Here is a 14,748-nt window from a genome sequence, read left to right on the forward strand (position 1 = left end):
TCCCATTAATATGATTCCAGCCCTGGGATGACGACCCATAATGCTGTCTAATGATTTGAAAATGTGTTGTATCATAAGGCCGTGCTCTTGTTTAGTATTATGAGGGGAATACAAACAACCAACAACTATCGGGTTAAACTTTCTCGGCAAGCGCTGTGGTTGAATTTTAACCCAAAGAGATTCGATGAGATCTTCAGTCAAATCACTTAACACGGTAACAGGGACAGAAGAATGGACGTAACAAGCCACCCCACCCCCCTTTCAGATTAATTGCCCGATGCTGGGTTCGAAACAGTACTGAATGCCCGTTTAAGGTGACACGACATATGCTCCTGCGATTAATATCTCAGAAGGCACTGTCAGGATTGTAATTTTTTGGTTTTTGGTTCAGAATATTGTCATGATTACGATTAGGGTTTATTTTGTTTTGGAGGTTAGCTTTTATGTTTCGCTAAATGTGTAGATTTTCTATCGCGGAGAAATTGTCGCCGGAGCATATGTCATGGAAACCACTAAGCCTGCTGCCCCTCCCCCCCACTGCCTCTCTGAAAAGCGTTTCATTGCTTCTCCCTTATATTCAGGCATGTTTCTCATTTTTGACAGTAATGTTATGACACATTTCATGAGAAATAGCATTAATATGGATAAAAACAGTGATTTGCACATATCCCGGAGGTTTGCATTTTTCCCGTGAAAATTGTTCATTTGCACATATCCCGTCGTTACGTTTGCACAGATGCCGTTGATAAATTTTGACAGATTTGCACATTTCCCGGCGTGGCGTTTGCACAAATTCCGTTGTTTGCACAAATCCCGGCGACAGTTTGCACATAAACCGTTGTTTGCACATATCCTGGCGTTTGCACATATCACGGCTCCACTAAAAGCATTGCTTGTAGAGCGTAAATCGGACTCATTTGCAGGTGTAAATACAATAGGTTGAAATAGAATATTGGAAATAATAAGAGATATAAGAGATATGGGACGATACTAAAAACTAAAAAGAAAACAAACACATGATGAAGAATAGAGGGCAGAGAGAAGGAATAAAGTACTGAAAGGGGAGCGAGAGATAAGGGGGGGGAGACAGAGAGAGAGGGAGGCACACAAACACACACAGACACAGATTATGTGGAGAGAAAGGGTCGGAAAGAGAGATAGGGGGTGCACAGACGGCCGTGCTCCCCCCTTGAGCAGAGGTACAAATAAAATCGCCCCCTTTTTTAAAATGAGGCCTTTTCTGCTTGCTTATTATTTTTGTGGACGAATTACCGTACGTTGTAGGTGGAAAACATTTTTGCGTGTCATTTTTCAGGAAAATGTGCCCCCTTGGATTAATTAATGTGATACATGTACGTTAAATGTAAATGATACAATTATTGTTCAGTCTTTAGAGCAATACCTCATTGCAGCTCGTTTAAAAGGATGTCATCTTCCCAAACAAGTGTATATGCAAATGTTGCCACATGAATTTTGAAATGTGTAGTGAATTAGAGATTCGACTTTATGGGTGTTTCTTACAGGGTGACCAGGCGTCCCGTATTTCCCGGGATCATCCCGTATTTTCCTCCTGTGTCCCGCGTCCCGACAAACCCTTCCCGGGACGCCTATTTGTCCCGTATTTCAAAATATTGAGCAAAGGATAATTCAAACATAGAAAAGTGAAAAATGTTCATCAAATAACCAACAGATCACAAAGCAGAGATAACAATAAAATCAATACCTGTTAACTTTTGGAAGTTCTGCGGTGATTTTCTTGCTACCCAATACATTGCAAACGAACTGGCCTCTTGCCTGTGTGTGGCAGGTTACTATAGCTAGGCATGTTAGATCAGAGCAGATTCTCAATGGTTCCAAAAAATCTCACATGATAAACAGTTTTCCACCTAAAATATCACAAAATCGGCAGGGAATTTGTATAATTAAGTTATGGATTCTCAGATTACTGATTTGGTGATGTAATCGGAGGAGAAAAAGTAATGAGTTTTCATAACTACTATCTAGTTGTTTCAGTTTTCGTTTCGAGTCTTGTTGTGATCGGTCCCCGGATCGGTGCGAACTCGTAATGGGATGAGAGATGCCTGTGAGTGATGCTGTGAAGTTTGACAATGTTTTGTTTTGAACTTTGTTCATTTCTAAAACATTTTGTTTTTTTGAACTTTTTAAAATATATTTAAAACCAAAAATATCATTATACATTTTTGTTGAAATGATTGGATTTTTTTGTTTGCTTGAAGTTTGAACTATTTCAACTTTCTTTTTCTTTTCGTTTTCCTTTCTTTTCTATCCTTCTTTCTTCATCCTTCTATCCTCCCTGTTTGCATTTTAGTTCCATTTATCTTTATTCCCAATCTTCCCTATCTTTCTTTTTCTGAACCTTTCTCTCTTTCTGTTCACTGTTTGTCTTCCCTTCTTTCTCTTACTTTACTTTTTTTAAAGTTCCTTGTTTTTATTTCCTTCATTCTCTCTCTCCTTAAAGGTCAAGTCCACCCCAGAAAAATGTTGATTTGAATAATATAGAGAAAAATCAAACTAGCAAAACGCTGAAGATTTCATCAAAATCGGATGTAAACTATGAAAGTTATGACATTTTAAAGTTTTGCTTAACTTTCACAAAACAGTACTATGCACAACTCAAATGAGACAGTCGATGACGTGCCCCACACACTATTTCTTTTGTTTTTTATTGTTTGAATTATACAATATTTCATTTTTTATAGATATGAAAATAAGGACCAATTTGACTGAATCATATAGTATCTAACAATGATCTTCCGAATGTTCAGGGTAGAATCAATCGTTGTTTCACTTGACAATGAGGAGAAAAATAGAATATTCCCTATTTCATATAATAAAATACAAATGAAATAGTGAGTGGATGATGTCATCAGTCTCCTAATTTGAATATCCCCAGGACGTGCATATAACAGTTTTTTTAAATAAAGAAAAACTTAGAAATGTCATAACTTTCTTATTTTACATCCGATTTTGATGAAATTTTCAGTGCTGTGCTTTTTGGATTTTTTTCTTTTTATTAAAATCAGCTTTTTGTTGGGGTGGACTTGTCCTCCAAACTTTTTTGCTTCCTTCTCCGCCTTCCTCCTCTTTTTCTTTTTGTTATTTCTCCCCTTCCATTATTTTCTTTCTTTTTTTATTCTCTCATCCCTTCATTCTTTTCTCCCTCTCTTTTATTCATCCTTTCTTTCTTTCATTCATTCATTCTTCCTTTTATTTTTCCCTTTCAATTCTTTTCCCTTATTCTTTCTTTCCTCACCTCCTATTTTCTTCTTTCTTTCATTGTTTCTTTCTTTCTTTCAAGGAAAGACAGAAACCTTTTTTTCTTTCTTTTATTCTTTCTTTCATCCTTCTCTTATTCTAACTTTATTTCTTTTCATTTTTTCTTGTTTCTTTAATTTTCTTTACTTCATTTTCCCCTTCTTTTTTTTCTTCCTTTCCTCACAATATATCGTTTCATTCTCTCCTTCATTCTTTCATGCACTTTCTCTTCCTTTTCTTTGTATTTTTTTGCAAGTCTAACACTGTGTATCCTTATCTGTTGATTTTTTTTTATTATCATTATTATGACCTGGCACGGTCGATCCGCTCGTGCAGCGTGCTTTGACGATTGTCCCGTATTTTATTGTGTGAAATCTTGTCACCCTGATTTTCATATATAAGTACTATTGTCTGGGGGCTGTTTTCGAGATGTAGTTCACCCTAATGAATAATAAAAATAGCAAAAAAAATATTTCTGAAGGTTTGAGGAAAAATCCATCAAAGATCAAGAAATTTATTAGAAGTTTAAGTTGTATGGTGTGTCGTCATATTTGGAAACTGCCCCATTACATTTATGCCCTAAAATGGTTCATAATTGTTTAAAAAAAATCACAGCGTTCAGGAGCTGTAGTGAAATTATTATACTGAAGATACATTAAAAACCATTTTGATTTTTTTCTAAAAAATTACATTTCATTAATATTTTCTATAAACCAAATATGGAAGAACTGCTTCCAAATGACGTCATCATTAATATATAAAAGAACAGCTTTTAAATCTTTGATGGATTTCCCAAAGCCCCCACCAATATAATTTTTTTTTGCTATTCTACAATGAATTTTATGTGAGGTTGAACTTCCCTTTTAATGAAATAAGTATCATTTCGATCTAGAATGTGCTTCAAATTTGAATATTAATACAGCGATTTGACATGAGAAGGCCGTCCATGAGAGTCCAGAAAAAATAAGATATTCCAACCAATTTCTGAGAACCTTTCTTAGTTAATCTATGTAGGGCTTATACATGTGGGGGCTTTTTTGACACTTGTTTTGGCATGGGGATTCAAGACAATTTTCATCTATACCATTATGACCTCTGACATTTTTACCTTTGCCATTATTACCTCTGCCATTTTTACCTCTGCCATTTTTACCTCTGCCATTTTTACCTCTGCCATTATTACCTCTGCCATTTTTACCTCTGCCATTATTACCTCTGCCATTTTTACCTCTGCCATTATTACCTCTGCCATTTTTACCTCTGCCATTATTTTCTCTGCCATTTTAACCTCTGCCATTATTACCTTTGCCATTATTACCTTTCCCATTTTTACCTCTGCCATTTTACCTCTGCCATTATTACCTCTGCCATTTTACCTCTGCCATTATTACCTCTGCCATTATTACCTCTGCCATTTTTACCTCTGCCATTATTACCTCTGCCATTTTTACCTCTGCCATTATCACCTCTGCCATTATTACCTTTGCCATTTTTACCTCTGCCATTTTTACCTCTGCCATTATTACCTCTGCCATTTTTACACCGAGCCGAACATCTTTATGGAGTGAATTCCGATTTCTGAGAACCTTTCTTTTAATAGTTAATCTATGTAGGGCTTATACATGCGGGGGCTTTTTGATACTTGTTTTGGCATGGGGATTCAAGACAATTTTTATCTATACCATTATGACCTCTGCCATTTTTACCTCTGCCATTATTACCTCTGCCATTTTTACCTCTGCCATTATTGCCTCTGCCATTTTTACCTCTGCCATTATTACCTCTGCCATTTTTACCTCTGCCATTTTTACCTCTGCCATTTTTACCTCTGCCATTATTACCTCTGCCATTTTTACCTCTGCCATTATTACCTCTGCCATTATTACCTCTGCCTTTATTACCTCTGCCATTATTACCTCTGCCATTTTTACCTCTGCCATTATTACCTCTGCCATTTTTACTCCGAGCCGAACATCTTTATGGAGTGAATTCCAAAATTTGGGGGGCGGTGAAAATAAAGTATTTTGCGCAAAACGAGTTCTTAAGATAGGCAGATGAAAGTTATCGGCTCGTCTGGTACGATACCTATGAAAATTGTTATTTTGAGAAAAAAAAATTATTAAACGCCAAAGGAACCATACTGTTTTTATACATAAACATAAACTGCCCAAGCTGAAATTGGTATAAGTCTTGAACCTTTAAAATTTTGTAATCAAGGAAAGCGGACGAGAACGGGGGTGTGAGAATGAAATAATACGAAGGGATTTTTTTTTGTAATAATAATATTTTGTTAAGTAAGTTTTAGTGGGTATTGCCCCAAATAAGGATTCCGTAGTTGATATATGGTAATATAAGAGAAGAGTATAATGTAAGTAGAGAAGTTACAGGAATAAACGTTTTCTACATGAACTCCCAAACATGAATTAGCGGAATAATTTATTGTCTTCCATCTGTCTTGGGGTTACTTTTTGCCGATGGTCCATGGATTGGGCAATGCTCTTCTGTTTAAGAACGACAAGAAATTGCTTCTTAATTCTATTTCAGTTTAATTTGATTCGATCTACATCTATTTTCCTCATACTTACAATTTAACCTCCTATAACGTGAACCTTCAACAGAGGGACATTCAAATGTTGTGGGTACATGTATATCATTCATGTATAAACTAAATTATTTTTCTCCTCCTTTAGCGTTGTTTTAACTTCGCTTTCCATTGAGCCAACCCAACAAATGTCACCCTTCCCCCATATCATGCAAGCAGGCTTTTACGACGAATGTGTCTTCTCTTCATTAGATTCACGAAATGTGACGCTGATGAGAGCTTCGATTCCTCTTGTATTGACTCCAATGGCGAACATAAGATAACGGTGGATATAGTACATGGCTCACGAGCAATGTAAGTATCGAGATGTCATTGACTCGCCTGCGTAGCGGAGCGAGACATAGGTATCACTATTTCCGGCGTCCTCGGCGTCGTCTTCGTCGTCAACAATTGTGTTGTACACCCAATAACTTTCTATAGCTTCGAGGTGGGATCACCAAATTCATACCAGAGGTCCATCTCCTGAAGGCACAGGTCAAGTTCGAATATGAGTCGAATTTGAATAAGGTCAAAGGTCAATGAACTTTCCATGACTGGCACTGCTATGTTGCACACCTAATAACTTTCTATATCTTCGAGGTGGGATCACCAAATTCATACCAGAGGTCCATCTCCTGAAGGCACAGGTCAAGTTCGAATATGAGTCGAATATAAATAAGGTCAAAGGTCAATAAACTTTCCATGACTGGCACAGTGCTGTGTTGTACACGCAATAACTTTATATAGCTTGTAGTACTTCACTCTTGCATCATTGTCTCAGCGCCCCCCCCCCCCCCCCCCCTCTTGCAAGATCATAAAACAGCGTCTGAGTTATGCAAATCATGACCTACAATGTCTTCAGTCTCGATTAATGCCAATTTTGACTTCTATATTTTTGTAACATTAGCATTACCCAATTATATATATATATATATATAAAATAATAATCTGTGTTTACTTGCTCTTGATCATGCCAGGCATGCTTGCATCACTTTTTGTTGTCAGTTTTACTATGGATTACAAGTTGAATGATCCACATTTTGTTTACACAATACTTGAAAAGGAAATGTCTGCCTCTTGTTAATAATTACTTTTATTAACATTAAATGACAATCTTCCTTTTCTATTATCCATTTGACATTTCAACATGTTGGGCATGTCCCCTTCTTTCAACTCATTGACTTTGTTTTTGTTCGCTCTTGCCACAACTATGAAATAATTTCTGAGTATTTGGTGATTGGTACTCTTGTTCAATTATTAGAATGCAAAGATTATTAGAAGACTTGTGCTCAAATATGTTCAATTATCATGCCATGTATGTCGTATTCATTTATTCTTTACTCACTATACATATTTGAAATTATATCTTGATATTTGAATGTACTATTTTATAGGTGTATCTCACTACATTTTATTTTATTTTGGAGCTTCTCACTTTATCTCCTCCGCCAATGTCTGTTTCGATAATCGTTCCGTTCTCACTGACTTTGCATCGTTCACACTTAGAGGTCTTTGCCCTACGTTCTCGTTTTTGCGTAAGAATCCTTTGTGTTGCGCCTCCTCGTCCTTCATGTTCTATATGTGTTTTGTGTTCTTTGCCTTCTCCCCTCACTTTGTTACTTTGCTTTACTGCCTCTTATATGACCTTGACCGACACTTTATTGGACATAACACAACACTTTCGGATATGTACTGACTTCTTAGCATAGACAATACACCTCAGTTTCCATTTACATCATTGGATAATGATGACCTCTTCAGCGAATTGAGACCTCAGGATACTGTACTTAACAACCCAATGAATCCTTCATTTTATGATAATTTTGTTACTAATAATATAAATTTAGCTTCGGAAGAATTAGATCTCGATTTTGAACAGGATCATAACATATTGCAAAATCCTTCTTCTGAGTATATTACGCAACATCAGGTAAATAATCTTACAAAAAATTTTAACGACGATACATTCAGCATAATGCATGCTAATATAAGAAGTTGAAATAAACATTTTGATGAACTTCAGTTACTTTTGAATAACACTTCAAATTCTAAAAAATGCCCCTTTTCTTTAATTGGCCTTACTGAGACATGGATATCGTGTGATTCTAACCATCAATTTTCTCTTAACGGATATGATTTCGTAATGAATAACCGAGAAGACAGACCTGGGGTGGGGTAGCGTTCTATATTTCACATGACTACGAGTATACGGTTTGTGATTATCTTAACTCCATGAACGCCACTGTAGAATCTCTATTTATTGAAATTAATATTCCTGGTAGTAAAAATATGATTATTGGTGTAGTTTATAGACCCCCAAACTCAAATACAAATGACTTTCTAACTTACCTTTCCCAAACAACAAATAATCCAGCTCTCGTTAATAAGGATGTAATATTTATAGGTGATTTTAACATTGATTTATTGAAACACAACAATATATCTCAAGATTTTCTTGAAACTTTTTTTTCGGCCTCCTTCTTGCCTCTGATTTCTAAACCAACTCGTGTAGTTAATGAAACTGCTACACTTATTGACAATATTTTCTGCAACATTCTCCCTCCTCCCGATTCTTTTATAATACTTTCTGACATGACGGACCATTTCCCGATTCTTACTCATTTTTCATTAAGACGACCAATTAGACCGATACACTCCCAACAACGAAGACGTAGACCTACGCACGAAAATACAGCCAGTCTAGGTGCTTCTTTGGATAATGTCGACTGGTCAGTTGTATACAATTCTGTAGATGTTAATGCGTCCTTTAACCTTTTTATGAATATAATAAATGAGAAATTAGACCTGCATATACCCTTAAAAAAAGATAAGCGTAATACATACAAAACGATTTCTAAGTCACCATGGATATCGCCATCTATCTTACGTTCGATTAATAGAAAAAATAACTTATTTTATAAATTCAAAATGAAAGGTACAGAACAATCAAAAATAAAAATAAGAATACACTTACTAAAATATTACGCTTTGAAAAGAAAAATTACTTTGCGAGGCAGTTGGCTCTATATAAACACGACATGCAAAACACATGGAAGGTTCTAAAACAGACCATGAATCTCTCCAATAATAAATCAAGTATTTCCAAAATTAGATTTAATAATGTCATTGTTGATGATGGTGACAACCTTTCAAATATTTTTAATAACCATTTCTCTTCCATTGGCGTAAATCTAGCTAAAGATATTCCTCCCGCGACGAAAAGTTTTTCGGACTTTCTCGGCCCGCCTAATCCAAATTCAATATTTTTTGCTCCAACATATAATCAAGAAGTTATTGATATAGTTTCTGGCTTGAAAAATAAAAAAAGCCCTGGCTTTGATGAAATTAATAATTTTGTTTTAAAATCCGTAATAAATTCTATTGTTTCCCCGCTGGTGCATATATTCAACCTTTCCTTAGAAAATGGTACAGTACCAAATCAAATGAAGATAGCCAAGGTAATTCCTTTATTTAAAAAAGGTGATAAGTTGGAAATAGGTCGGTAATTACCGACCTATTTCTCTTTTGTCCACATTTTCTAAGATCCTTGAAAGAATAGTATACGTCAGAACAGAAAAATTTTTGTCAATGCATAATATTTTATCTGATGTTCAATTTGGGTTTCGCGACAAGCACAACACCACTCATGCCCTGATGAATTTTGTCAACAAAGTAGTCAATGCTCTAGACAAATCTAGTCACCTTGTGGGTATTTTCCTGGACTACTCCAAGGCCTTCGATACCATTAATCATGAAATCCTACTTAAAAAAATATCTCACTATGGTGTGCGAGGGAAGGCCTTGGAGTGGTTCAGGAGCTACCTACTTAACAGACAACAATACGTGTTTGTTAAAGATCATAACTCCAATTTGAAATATGTTAACTCTGGAGTCCCCCAGGGTAGCTTATTGGGCCCACTTCTTTTCACAATTTATATAAATGATTTCTGTAGATCATCCAAAATATTATCCCTTATCTTGTTTGCAGATGATTCGACCTTATTTTTTTCTCATCAGAATCCACAAACTTTAGTTGATGTTATTAATTCTGAACTTATTAATGTTACTGAGTGGATAAGAGCCAATCGATTATCTTTGAACCTTAACAAAACAAAATACATGTTATTTAGTAATTCCATAGACAAGTTACCGATGAACATTATATTTGATAATACCCCATTAGAAATGGTACCTTACACCAAATTTCTTGGAATAACAGTTGACAGTAAACTTTCTTGGAAAAATCATATTGAAAATATATCCAAAATAATTTCACGAAATATTGGTATTATTAATAGGCTAAAATTTTGCATTCCCTCCACATCATTAATCATGCTCTACTCATCCTTAATCTTGCCTTATTTGAACTATGGGATTCTTATTTGGGGTGATACCCATCAATATTTATTAGATAAATTGTTGCTTTTGCAAAAGAAAGCACTTCGTATTATTCATAGTACATGTTTCCGTTCTCATACGGACCCACTTTTTCTAGAAAGTAAACTGTTGAAAGTCAAAGACCTGTATTTACTACAGTTAGGGCAATTCATGTATAGTTATAATAATAATGCACTTCCCCATATTTTTGATGCCATGTTCCCTAAAAATCAATTTTATCATAACTACCCCACGAGACACTCTGACGAACTTCACATCCCACTTTACAGAACTTTACTGGCCAAAAATACATTCCTATTCAACGGTCCTAAATTCTGGAACTCACTCGCTAATAATGTTAAAGACAGTGTCTCCTTGAATTCATTCAAACGTAAACTCAAACGTATCCTGCTAAATTCCTATAATTCTCAACGGAACTAACACTTCATTATCTTGATTATAATCCTTACATTTTTCACTTTTATTTTATCTTTTTTCATCTATATTGTCCAGTCATATCCTTTGTTATTTCACCAGATCAAGCTGGTTCATGGTCAGCCCTTTCCCATTCTTAGTTTTACTCCTTTTTAAAAAACTAGTTGTCTTGTACTGTCCTGTCTCTTGTTTTGTCTTGTCTTCTACGTCTTGTCATCACCTCTCTCTGTTTTTTTTTCCTGTCTTGCGCAACATATCCTTTGCAACGAAGACCTCTTTGTGTGAAAAGCTTTGCATTTGTTCAGTTTTTATGTTTCCGTCAATATGATTTCTTTTTCTCTTTTTCTTTCCTGTAATACATGCATGTACGCATATAGTAAGTCGACTATAATTTCTTCTTTTCCAAGGGGGATCCACAATTTTACAAGCTTTGCTTTTAAGTGGATCCCCCTCATTCCCATATCCATTTATTCTCTATATTATACTGTTTTTTTTTACGAAGTAAGAATGCCCTTCTGTAAAATTGTATTTGATTTGTATTGTTTTATATTACTTTGTATTATGTTTTGAATGGAAATGAAATAAAAAAGAATTGAAAGAATTGAATTGAATTGAATTGAATTTACTTATCATATGCACACAGATCAATTTAGAAAACCTTACTGCTAAAGTGAAGGCAAGGTGGCTAAAAATCAAACACAATAAGTTTTTATATTTATCTTTCATGCATAATCTTTCCTCCATTTTTTTCAAGCAAAAATTTTGCCATAACACCTTATTGATTAATTTAATCTTACAATTTTACTCACATTATTAGGTGGTCTGTCATGAATATGACGGATCACCTATTATATTCGTCAGATTTTACTTTATTTATTTTTATTGCCAAATTTTGTTCCCAGGTTATCTCAAAATCGGGCCTGTCAAATTTCTTGATTTTCATGTCATGTATGGATATTATTGTGGAATCGCGAAACGAAACTTTTCAAGGTCATCAAATCGTGATGACGTCATCTAGGCGCCATTTTGTAAAATTAAATTATTGATCATATCATCGCAACTAATCATCATAAATCATTCATATTTGCATCATATCAAGTTCAGATGACAGGTCATCAGGACATGTCAACAGAGGTCATGCAAAGGTCACGACGCGCACGTACGCGCGCGTCAAAATTTTAAAATTCCCCAAATCAATCGTGGTCAAATTTGGGTACGTTTCAGGCCATTTTGAGCATGTCAAAAATTTGCGCGCGCACAGGTATGCGTGCGCGTTTTTGCTCCTACCATCGGTATGCATCTTCGAGTCGTCATTTATTTTATGTCTGTTCACTGTCCATTATCTTCTGATTAATTTGATACCTCATTCAGCCTCTTACGACCAATAATACGCAAATGCGCGTCCACTCAAATTTGCATTACACGCGCGTGCAAACTCGCAAAATAAGTCATAAGTGGGCAAAAATATGCCTATATAAAATTCACTGTAGCTCTTCAAGGAGTCCGTTGACCCCCAATTTTTTTTTCCTATTCGAATATAGTAAATATCTCATCTGGAGATTTTGTAATTACCACAAAATTACGTTAGAAATAAAAATTACACATTTTCGCAACATACGTCAACGTATTTTTGCATATTTAACCATATCTTTGTTATTAGTGGTCAGTTTTTTCTCAAATTTTGATATGATGTAGTCGAAAAAATTCTCTACAAATATTGTGGAATAATTTTCACTTTTTACCACAGCATCAATGTGTTGTGACCTGCTTAAATTTTTGCCAATTTTTTCTGAGCCTAATTTCTGAGAATTTTTTTATTAAAATGTTTTATTAATCAATTTTACGGTCTTCCTGTAAATTTCAAGCCCACTGGTTTTGCGGTTTTTCATGTAGGACATTTTTCGTAGTTTTTCCGGAACTTTTTAAGAGGTAATTTTAACATTGGAAAAACATCATTTATGTATATTCTTAGTAAACGCTACAATATTGAAACGCTATTGCGTTGAAAAATTTCATTCCGGACATTTTGTGGAATTTTCCGGATTTTTTTTTTATTTGGTTATTTGGTTATGCAATTTACTTAAATATACATTTTACCGAAATTCTTCGGGAAAATAGCCTGGACTTGAATCTTTTACCTGACTTTTGTTCAGTAAAATCATCACGAAAGAATTTTCAATCAAATGTTAAAGTCATACACAATTAATAAATGGATATTGAAAATTCTTGACGGAAAATATAATGTGAAATGTATAGGAATTTGCAGAAATTTTGCAAACATTCCCCCCCCCAAAAAAAAAAATCTACTTAATTCTTTTATCAAATACATCCTTAATGAGTTTTGAAGCGAATGTTGTGAAACTGTAGCATTGTCAAATTTCTAATTAAAAATAATTCAAATTTAGCAGAAGTTTTGAATAAAAATTTTTAAGACATTTTAGTTTTCAAAAAGTATCACCTATGAATTTTCAAGCATTCTGTGAAACTGATACCCACTGACATTGTGAAAATTCTTGCTTGAAATCTTAAAAGAAAAATTGCTGACAGAATAGAGAATTTTAAAAAATATTTTACATAAAAAAATATGAAATTGTCGATTAAAAATTAGGTGCTCTGAAAATGAAGGCTCCTTTCAGCCAATTTCGGTAAATCGCCCCATTTCATATTTTTAAGGAGTTTTTAAGGCATTTTACGTTTTCAACACTTCATTTCGTATTTACCGTATTGAATTATCACCAACATATTTATAACCATCACGTTTATCATCACCACATTAAAGAGTGAGTATTTAGCAATGGTCAAAATTTACTCCCATGATGTCTATGATCAAGATTGTCTACTGATTCATTTCATACATTAGCCGACACATAATGAAATTTCATGACAGACCACCTAATTCGTCCTCATGACGAATTAAAATCTAGTTATCAATTACATTCTTTTTCACTAACATTCATGTCCTCACTTGCCTGGAAATAATTATAGCTTCATAGTATTAACAGCATTGTTAGTGTTATCTGATTTTCTAGGGATAAAGTAGGCCTATACCATTAATGCATATGTAAACTGTCAGAACCACAATTCACCCCTAAACTGCTGACAGCCTCAGAAGTCTTATAGCATAGTTTTGACTAAGTCTCTCCATGACTGCAATATGCAGGCGAGACAACGCTTGGCGTTTGCCTTGTTTATTTAAACATTACTTTTTTTCCAACATATTCAAATTCCCTCCCCAGCCGGGTTACGAAGTTTTTTTTGTCTCACATGCATAGCAGAGTGAGACTATAGGCGCCACTTTTCCGACGGTGGCGGCGGCTGCGTCAACACCAAATCTTAACCGAAGGTTAGGTTTTTGAAATAACAGCATAACTTAGAAAGTATATGGACCTAGTTCATGAAACTTGGCCAAGGTTAGTCAAATATTACTGAACATCCTGCCTGAGATTCATGTCACATGACCACGGTCAAAGGTCACTTAGGGTCAATGAATTTAGACCGTGTTGGGGGAATCAACATCCAACATCAAAATCTTAACCTAAGGCTAAGTTTTTTAAATGTCATCATAACTTAAAAGAAAAACAGATGAACCCAGTCCATGAAACTTGGCCATCAGGTTAATCAAGTATCACTAAACATCCTGTACAAGTTTCAGGTCACATGATAAAGGTCAAAGGTCATTTAACGTCACTGAACCTTGGCCGAATAGGGGGTATTTGTTGGATTACCATCATAACCTTGAGATTTTATGGATCTGACTCATGAAACTTGGACATAAGAGTAATCAAGTGTTACTGGACATCCTGTGCGAGTTTCAGGTCACATGATCGAGGTCAAAGTTCATGTAAGGTCAGTGAACTTTGGCCATGTAGGGGGTATTTGTTGAATTACCATCATATCTCTGTAAGTGTATTGGTCTAGTTCATAAAACGTGGACATAAGAGTAACCAAGTATCACTGAACATCTTGTGCGAGTTATAGTAGTTTTCAAAGTCAGTACTGCTGCTATATTGAATCGCGTGATGCAGGTGAGACCGCAAGAGGCATTCCACTTGTTTTTATTGCGTATTTGTTCGTGCCAA

The sequence above is a fragment of the Lytechinus variegatus genome, chromosome 4 (genome assembly GCF_018143015.1).
Source record: "Lytechinus variegatus isolate NC3 chromosome 4, Lvar_3.0, whole genome shotgun sequence".
NCBI classification, from domain to species: domain Eukaryota; kingdom Metazoa; phylum Echinodermata; class Echinoidea; order Temnopleuroida; family Toxopneustidae; genus Lytechinus; species Lytechinus variegatus.